Genomic DNA, 8,647 nt, shown 5'->3' on the forward strand with positions numbered 1-8,647 from the left:
CTTTGGTGGGGATGAGAATGGGCAGTTTCCATACCATTCATCCCAAAATCCCACTCCTCCTTTCTTCCTGCGACCACCTCCTCTCCCATTCCCTCTGCCTGGCTCATGACCATCAGGGCAATCATTCAGCTTGTGCTGAAATAACACTGACACTCTCACAGCATCTACACAGAGCGTATCTGTGTCTCCTCCGAATCCTGTCACCCATACCTGCTCATCTGAGCAGGCTCTGAGGGAGCTGGCTCAGGAAATAGTGGAGGAGACACAGGTTGAGATCTTTCAAAAGTCACTAGAGTCAGGGAAAGTCCCGGATAATTGGAAGATCGCTGTTGTAACCCCCTTGTTCAAGAAAGGATCAAGACAAAAGATGGAAAATTATAGGCCAATTAGCCTAACTTCGGTTGTTGGTAAAATTCTAGAATTCATCATTAAGGATGAGGTTTCTAAATTCTTAGAAGAGCAGAGTCTGATTAGAACAAGTCAACATGGATTTAGTAAGGGGAGGTCGTGCCTGACAAACCTGTTGCAATTCTTTGAAGAGATGACAAGTAGGTTAGACCAGGGAAACCCAGTGGAGGTGGTCTATCTAGACTTCCAAAAGGTCTTTGATAAGGTGCCACACGGGAGGCTGTTGAGCAAGGTGAGGGCCCATGGTGTTCGAGGTGAGCTACTGGTATGGATTGAGGGTTGGCTGTCTGACAGAAGGCAGAGAGTTGGGATAAAAGGTTCTTTTTTGGAATGGCAGCCGGTGACAAGCGGTGTCCCGCAGGGTTCAGTGTTGGGGCCGCAGCTGTTCACATTATATATTAATGATCTGGATGAGGGGACTGGGGGCATTTTAGCAAAGTTTGCCGATGATACGAAGTTAGGTGGACAGGCAGGTAGTACTGAGGAAGTGGGGAGGCTGTAGAAGGATCTAGACAGTTTGGGAGAGTGGTCCAGGAAATGGCTGATGGAATTCAACGTGAGCAAATGTGAGGGGTTGTACTTTGGAAAAAAGAATAAAAGCATAGACTACTTTCTAAACAGTGAGAAAATTCCTAAAGCCAAAGTACAAAGGGATCTGGGAGTGCTAGTCGAGGATTGTCTAAAGGTAAACATGCAGGTTGAGTCCGTGATTAAGAAAGCGAGTGCAATGTTGTCATTTATCTCAAGAGGGTTGGAATATAAAAGCACCGTTGTGCTACTGAGACTTTATAAAGCTCTGGTTAGGCCCCATTTGGAGTACTGTGTCCAGTTTTGGTCCCCACACCTCAGGAGGGACATACTGGCACTGGAGCGTGTCCAGCGGAGATTCACACGGATGATCCCTGGAATGGTTGGTCTAACATACGAGGAACGGCTGAGGATCCTGGGATTGTATTCATTGGAGTTTAGAAGATTAAGGGGAGACTTAATAGAAACTTACAAGATAATACATGGCTTGGAAAGGGTGGACGCTAGGAAACTGTTTCCGTTAGGTGAGGAGATTAGGACCCGTGGACACAGCCTTAAAATTAGAGGGGGTCAATTCAGAACAGAAATGTGGAGACATTTCTTTAGCCAGGTCGGCCTGTGGAATTCATTGCCGCAGAGTGCAGTGGAGGCTGGGACGCTAAATGTCTTCAAGGCAGAGATTGATAAATTCTTGATGTCACAAGGAATTAAGGGCTACGGGGAGAATGTGGATCAGTGGAGTTGAAATGCCCATCAGTCATAATTAAATGGCGGAGAGGACTCGATGGGCTGAATGGCCTTACTTCCACTCCTATGTCTTATGGTCTTATCTCGAGATAGAATCGCTCAAGGTCTGACCCACGGAGATGCCTGAGAGAACAAACTGAGAGGGTTAGGCACGGTCAGTCAGCAACCCCTAAAGAGTACCAGGTCCGAAGGGAAACTGGAGCCCAGCCACCACTCAGGCCTGAGGCCTGACATGAAGGAGCTGAGTCTCTGGAGGGCAGGGGGGAGTTTACAGGCCCTGGGGTCTGTCACAAGGGAAGAGTTTTGAAATTGGGGTGTGTGTGGAAATGTATGTCGGTCAGCAAGCACAGAGAGGGTGGTGGGGTGGGAGCGAAGGGCTATCACCGGAACCGACATCCTGTGTCAGCCTTCTATACCGTTGGAGAGCCCCCGCCTCCCTCTCCCCACCCCCATACACTGCTTGTGAGAGATGGGACTTGGATTAGTCTGTCTGTGGAACTGGGAACCAGCTGCTGCTCGGAGTTCAACACTGGCAAAAAACCAAGTGTCCAATCAAGCTGCAGCTCTTTGTGACAGAGAGTCATCGAGATGTTACAGCACAGAAACAGACCCTTCGGTCCAACCAGTCCATGCTGACCAGATATCCTAACCCAATCTAGTCCCACCTGCCAGCACCCGGCCCATATCCCTCCAAACCCTTCCTATTCATATACCTGTCCAAATGCCTCTTAAATGTTGCAATTGTACCAGCCTCCACCACTTCCCCTGGCAGCTCATTCCATACACATACCACACTCTGTGTGAAAACATTGCCCCTTAGGTCTCTTTTATATCTTTCTCCCCTCACCCTATACCTAGTTCTGGACTCCCCATATCCCAAGGAAAAGAAACACTTGTGTATTTACCCTGACCGTGCCCCTCATGATTTTATAAACCTCTATAAGGTCACCCCTCAGCCTCCGATGCTCCAGGGAAAACAGACCCAGTTGATTCAAACTTTCCCAATAGCTCAAATCCTCCTACCCTGGCAACATCCTTGTAAATCCTTTCAAGTTTCCCAACATCCATCTGATAGGAGGGAGACCAGTTGTGACCTTGAACAATACCACAGGACAGGGATTGTGTTTGAACCTGACCAAACATGAGCTCTTACCTCAGGAAAATGAAGGCACTTGCATCATGTGTGACTCGATATTAATTTGTTCAGCTAAAGTCACTGACTGGGACTGAAACAGTCTGTGTTCTGGGCTAGCCTACCCCATGTACTAACAATTCACCACCTAACATCTGTTACCAACATTAAGAAGATCTCAAGAGAATGCTAAGATCAAACAAATAAAGATCTGTAGAACATAATCCAGTCAAATCAAATTGAAATCTCTTTTCTCTTTCTTTCTCTCTCTCTCTGTATCATTTTGCACCTCTGTCCACTTCATTCAATGTCTGTCTTAATCCATCCCTTGTGTTAAAATCTCTTTCTCCTCCTTTCTCTGTTACACTGTCTCTCTTTCTCTCTCAGACTTTCCTGTTCTGAGCTGGATAACAGCTGAAGAAGCAAGCCCTATTTATTTTTAAACACGGACAGTGAGCATAAAAACCAGGGAGTGATGTGGAAATTGCAGAAGACTATGGTTTGGTTCCTGTTATAGGATTACCATGGGACACTGTAGACAGCAGTTCTGAGTGAAACGAGATCAGAGTCAGTCACTGAAAGGTTCATCAGAGAGCAGCCGTGAATATCTATCACTTAAAATCTCCAAGGAAGTGAGAGAAGTTTATAAAATCATCCCAAGCTTTCAGAGCAGAGGGTTAAAGGTTGTTTTCTCTGGAGAGCCTGAGATTTTGGAGTTGTCATTTCAGGTTGCCCTGTCAATGAACTAATAGATCTCTGAACAATCCTTTCCCAAAATGTTTGGCCCACTGTCTTCAATTGGCAGGAGAGTAGTCGAGAGAAGATCATAATTCCACTTGGTTTTCAGGGTGAATTTTCCCAGCTTTGGGGACTGGCCAATCCGGAGCTCATGAGTTGAGAGATATTCTTTCCATTGGCGCAGTTGGAGGCTGAGGGGTGATCGTACTGAGGCTTGTAAAATCAGCAGTCACACAACACCAGGTCGGGCCCAGGAGGTTTATCAGAAATCACAAGCTTTCAGAGTGCTGCTCCCTCATCAGGTGAAGATTTCATCTGGTAAAGGGGCTGCACTCCATCAGCTTGTAATATCTAACTCGCCTGTCACACTATAACCTGGTGTGGTGTGACTTCTGAGTCAGTCCAACGCCAGCACCTCCACACCATAAAATCATGAGGGGCATGGATAGGGTCAATAGACAAGGTCTTTTCCCTGGGCTCGGGGAGTCCAGAATGAGAGGGCAGAGGTTTAGGGTAAGAGGGGAAAGATATAAAAGAGACCTAAGGGGCAACCTTTTCACACAGAGGGTGGTACGTGTTTGGAATGAGCTGCCAGGGGAAGTGGTGGAGGCTGGTACAATTGCAACATTTAAGAGGCATTTGGATGGGTATATGAATAGGAAGGGTTTGGAGGGATATGGGCCGGGTACTGGCAGGTGGGACTAGATTGGGTTGGGATATCTGGTTGGCATGGACAGGTTGGACCGAAGGGTCTGTTTCCATGCTGTACATCTCTATGATTCTCAAAACCCTTTTGAAATTGGTCTAGGCCTTGCCTTTCATTCAGGAGTTGACTTGATCAGGGAAGGTATGTGAGCTTGCACTGAGAGAGAAAGGTTCAAATGAATGGATAGTGTTTCCCCATGTCCTTTCTGTCTTCCTTCCTTGATGTTATCCAATGGATTCAAAGTTGTTTGGGTTCCAGCCATACCCTCCTAGGCCTGCCTTTGATGAAACTCCTGGGAGGGGGTTGGGGTGGTGGAGTTACAACAGAGCTGCAGAGCCACGTCCAACCCTGTTGTATAAGGTGACAGACTGGGAAAACAGTTTGACGGTTCCTAATGGGTTAAGGACTGTTGTGTTCACTGTGTGATCTGAATAAAAGAACAGAAATGCTTTCATGTGATGGGTTGTCTTGCCTCAGGGAGATCTCCCCCCCCACCACCCCCCCCTCCAAAACCTCAGCACTCAAATCAGTCGCATTAGTCCCAGCACCACACTCAACTGAAATACCTGTTAGCCATTGTTACCACCTCAATCATTCACAATAGGGAGATAATTGTTTCCAATTGCCTTTTGTCGCTCTCTGTGGTTCTTTTTCAGACACAAGCCTGGAACTAACCAATGGCCCAGTTAAATCTTTTAGCCCCTCCAGGGTCAACAGCGAGTGTTTTGTCTATTGCATATCGAATAGATCCAGACTTTGAACACGGACTTAGTCCTGAGCAGTTTCCCAGGCGAAGGTACCTTTTTAGATATAGACCTTACAAAGACCATTAATTTTGACAAATATCTGCACCACTGGGGGTGGGCGGGGTTCCCAATGAGCTATAGGTAAGTGAAAGATCATCAAAGGGATGAATTCTCAGCTCAGTAAAGAAAAGGAATGTTTCATTCAGCAGTGTGACCTGGTGGATTTTCTGAAGTGGGGACAATGTGAGGTCGAATTGCAGTAGATTGAACCACAGAGGGACCAGGCTGTACATTTGTGTGGAGATGGGTGGGATGGATACCGCCCCCCCACCCCGTTCACAGGGAAATAGCATTGTCCTGTCAAACAGCACGGTGGCAGGGACATTGTCTGAGACATGTTTCAGTTTCTCAGCTTGTTCCCATCGGGCCCAACCTTGACTGTTGAGAAACTTTGAGATTTGTTTCCTGCCCAGTCACAGGATGAGTGTGTGAGACAGTCCACCATGTTGTTAATGCCATTAAGCATTTCCTCTCTCTTCATGCTGCGATGTGCTATCCAATGGGCTGAAAGGCCTCTTGTCCACTGTCTGATTCGCTGTCATCTCCTTGCAGCTGAGAATACAGGCAGCTGGTGTCTGGATCATTGCTTACCTGAGCTAGGTGGAATGTTATTGCTGTTGCCTGAGTGTTGACACCTTAGCGTGGCCTGGCGATGACTTGGTGTGGTCACATGACAAGCTTGTACAAATGGCTAAGCTGGAGTTCCTGGTTTGGACTTTCCCATTGATTCACATACTCAGATAATCTCAGTGCAACATGTCACCATCTCCCTGTCTTAATGAGGCACTCACACCCCTTAAACATGGTGACAGGGACATGATGGGTAATGTTCAGCCTAACCTTGTCCATGGGACCTTGAGCCAGCCTTCCTCAGGTTCAAAAGCCTCTCTTGCGTAGCTCTTCACCCATCACCCACTGGGCTCACTGATCAACAGGACCTCCCCTCCAGCTGAACTCCTCTCACCCTCTTCCCCCTTCACTCCCTCAGTGACCTTCTCCAGCTCTCTGCAACATGTAAGACCTGACATTCATGTAGCACCTCTCCCCAGCTCGGAGTCTCTCGAGCTGCCTCACAGGAGTCTGACTGATCCAAGTCCAATTCCAACCTGTGCAACAGGATCCTCAATCAGCCACGATCCTATCCAATGGTGGAGTTTGTTCGAGGGGCCGAATGGTCTACTCCAGCTCCTATTTCTGTAACCGAACAGCTGCGCTGGTGGTGCCTGTTAATGAATGGAAAGTAAGATGGAGATGGAGTGGTTTCAGGCAGAGATTTCAGAGCTCAGGCAGCTGGAGTAGATGGAAGAATAGTGGGGCTGGAGAGACAGGGTGAGGAGAGGCTACGAGGGGATTGGACGCTTATCTGAGAGCCAGCGTTAGTCAGCAGGAACAGGACTCCACACTGCCACCTTCAGATTTTGTTCACTCTCTCCACCAGCAACACGCAGTCACAACTGTGTCTATCTACCACCTATAAAGCTGCAGGTTCCCCTCCAAGGCACGACCATCCTGGCTTGGATCTTCCATCTTTTTGGGGCACAGCCCTGGATTTCCCTCCCTCACAGTACTGTGGCTGTCACCCCACCACATCCACAGCACCCCTCTCCAGGTAATAAATGGTGGCCCAGCCGTCAACCCCCCACACCCCCTGAACAAACCAACCAGGGGCCTCACCTTTCGCCAGGTCAGTAAACGGTCAATGCAGAAGGAGGCTGTTGGAATGGTCTTGTTGAAGAGGCTGTCAACACAGATGAGGAAGTAAATTTGGGTGAAGTGAACAAAAGGATGGCAGACGCTGGAAATCTGAGACATAAACAGACATTATTGCTGGAGAAACTCAGCAGTTGTGGAAGCATCTGTGGAGAGAGAAAGAGAGTGAACCTTTCCACTTCTTCTGAAACCTTAACTGTTACTGCTCTTGTGACAATACTGCCCCTTTAACAAGGTTATGTTGTCCTTGGGGTCTTTTTTGTCAAGAGGGGTTGTAAAAGCAGAGGTTCGGAGATGTTTGGAAATGGCCGGTTTAGAACAATGGCAAGGAAGTGGCGAGTTCTCCCAGTTGAGGTTTCCTTTCCAGTTTGGTCTGTTTTAGTGAGCATCAGAAACTGCAGGATAGTAGAGAAGCAGCTACAGTGAAAAGTGGTTCCATGCTTCAGTAGGGGCCTTGCCTGAACTTTCACTCTGAAATCTCTTCTGCATATCTGTGTCTGCATTTACCGTTTGCCAAGGTATGTGTATGGGATTTAGGGAGAACTGGAACATCTTCATTAAGTTGTGATTTGGAGTTGATTGGGCTTTCCAATAGTTAAATTGTTCTAAATTCTGTTTTCTTTTGTTCATCTTTCATCTGTAATGTTTAAATAAATTCTGTTTTGTTTAAAGTTGAACGGTTTGACCAGCTGCATCACTCCTTGAATATCCACTTCCCATCTGCCTCATAAAAAACTAAAAGTTAAACTTTTGACTATCTTCTCCAAACATTCTGGGAAGGATCTGGCCTGGTCCGTAGTCCACAGACACTGCCAGACCTGCAGGGTTTCTCCAGCTGTTTCAGTTTTAGGAATGGATTTGTCTCCCTGGCGTCACCGTGAGTTGGTTCTGCAATGTCCTGCAGATTATTTGGAGCAGCCCAGTGAGATTGTTGAGGAAGGCAATGCTCACAGTGTGGGTGCAGTGCACAGAGAGAGAGCTCTGTCATCCTTGCAGAGACACTGAGTTGGAGTGTCCACTGCCTGAGAGAACAAACTCTTCCCTGGCCCCATCATCTGTCACTGATGGAATCCTCCTGTCTGCCCAGCGCACACCTCTCAGCTCTCTCTCACTCCTGACCAGACTCGCTTCCCTCACACCACACATTGCTACCAGAGCTCTGGTCTCAGGCTTGGTGTACCCATTTCTGGAGGAGGCGGGTCTCTGTTCTCTCCTCCAGAACGGGTACACCATGCCCAAGGCCAGTGCTGGCCTCATTCTGGTACCATGTGACACAGCAAGTATGGGATCCACCTCTCATACTCTCCCCTTCGCCAAGACACCATCACCTCTCTGGTTCCTTCCCCAGTCACACCCTCTCTCTGCTCCACACTTTGGCTCACACTCTGCTCTGAGACCGTCCAAACTAGGAAGGGAAGGAGGCCATTCAGCCCCTCAAGCTTCTGACACTCCTCACATCCCCTTTACCCAGAAACTTTGATTCGTTGACTGATCAAGAATCTCTCCATCTCAGCCTTAACTATACAGAAAGACTCTTCGCCCCACAACTCTCTGTGACAACATCGAGGGCTGAAGGACCTGTCCTGCGCTGTATTGTTCTATGTTCTATCATTCTCCCCCACAACTCTCTGTGACAAGGAGTTTCAAAGACTCACAACCCACTGAGAGAAGAAATGCCTCCTCACCTCAGTTTTCAATTGGTGCCCCTTTATTCTGAGAGTGTGTCCTTTGGTCTGATACTCTCCCATGAGGGGGGACATCCTCTCAACAAGCCCCTGAAGAATTCTATATGCTTCAATTAGATCATCTCTCACTCTTCTACACTGCAATGAGTAAGATCCTAACCTGTTTCACCTTTGCTGATAACATCAT

The sequence above is a fragment of the Hemiscyllium ocellatum genome, chromosome 48, assembly GCF_020745735.1.
Source record: "Hemiscyllium ocellatum isolate sHemOce1 chromosome 48, sHemOce1.pat.X.cur, whole genome shotgun sequence".
Lineage (NCBI taxonomy): Eukaryota > Metazoa > Chordata > Chondrichthyes > Orectolobiformes > Hemiscylliidae > Hemiscyllium > Hemiscyllium ocellatum.